The sequence below is a fragment of the Octodon degus genome, unplaced genomic scaffold (assembly GCF_000260255.1).
Source record: "Octodon degus isolate 3935 unplaced genomic scaffold, OctDeg1.0 scaffold00130, whole genome shotgun sequence".
Lineage (NCBI taxonomy): Eukaryota > Metazoa > Chordata > Mammalia > Rodentia > Octodontidae > Octodon > Octodon degus.
Window position 1 is genome coordinate 7551497 of NW_004524706.1, and position 1324 is coordinate 7552820.

The following is a 1324-nucleotide window of genomic DNA, read 5'->3' on the forward strand; positions in this document are numbered from 1 at the left end:
ACCGATCCCGGGTGGGCTGTGCGGGCCCCGCCCCCAGGGTACGCTGAGATGGCGCTTGAAACTGGGCGTGGTGGCGCGCGCTGGTAATCCCTGCTCTTGGGAGGCTGTAAACCGGCGGATCACTACAAATCCGATCTAGTAGCGAGACCCTGAACACCCTGTAGACCCGTCCCTAAAATACAAAAAAAAAAAAAGAAAGAAAAAGAAAAACAGCAAATAAGCAACAGCTAACCAAATTAAAGATGAAAGGAAGGCAGAAAAATACAATAGTAACAGCTCTCAGGGGCGGAGAGATGGCTCAGTAGCATAAGCCCTTCCCTGGCAAGCACAAGGGACTGAGTTTAATCCCCGGTTCTGCCAAAAAAAAAAAAAAAAAGAAAGAAAAAAGAAAAGAAAAAAAATAGTAACAGCTCTCAGATTAAAGTGGGAGCAGGAAAAATAAGGTTGAGAAGAACAAAATTTTTGAAATCTCAACTTTAATTTATCAGCTCTGTCAACTTCATTAATTTTTTTAGTGGGGGTTGGGGAGATGGCTCAGGAGAATAAATACTTCCCTGGCAAGCGCAAGGGTCTGAGTTCAATCTCTGGTTCCGCAAAAAAAAAAAAAAATCATTGGGCCAGGGAATGTGTTACTGGGGAACAAACCCAGGACTTTCAAGATGCCAAGCAAGTGCTCTACCAGTGAGCTACACCTCTAGCCCTTAATTCACCTATTATCCTCAGTGTTCTTACCACAGAATCCCTCTCGAGATTGCCATAAGGAGAAAATGAAATATCAGAAAGGTGCCTGCTACCATACCCTGGCACATAACAACCAACATTTGTTGAGCACATCCCATCTGCCTCTCCAAAAAGGTAGTAGCAGCAGCCTAAAGGCACAGAATTTTTCAGGAATGTGCAAAAATGCCTAAATAGCTATACTATTTGATCCCTTGTTAGCCAACTGGGGCTGAGATGTAGCTCACTGATACAGTATTTGACTGACATACCCAGCTTCCATCCCTAGCACTACAAAAAAAAAAAAAAAAATGCAAGGTCACACTGGGATTCCTCATGCCAAAGGAGTGACCCCTAAAAGTTAAGGGTCTATGATAGCTCTGTCTAGAATAACTACCAATATATTTCTCAGTCATTGGAATCTCCTTTACCATAAAAGGTACACGCTTGAAGACCCAGCATGAATCTTGTGTCCACACATACTGTTTAGAGAGCACCATTCCCAGTTCTGGGTCCCTGTTACCTCCCTTTCTCAAACCAGCTTGCTTTGATAAAAAGCTTTGTTTTCTCGAATTTGTGGTACCCGCCTGGGGCTAGATTTAAAATG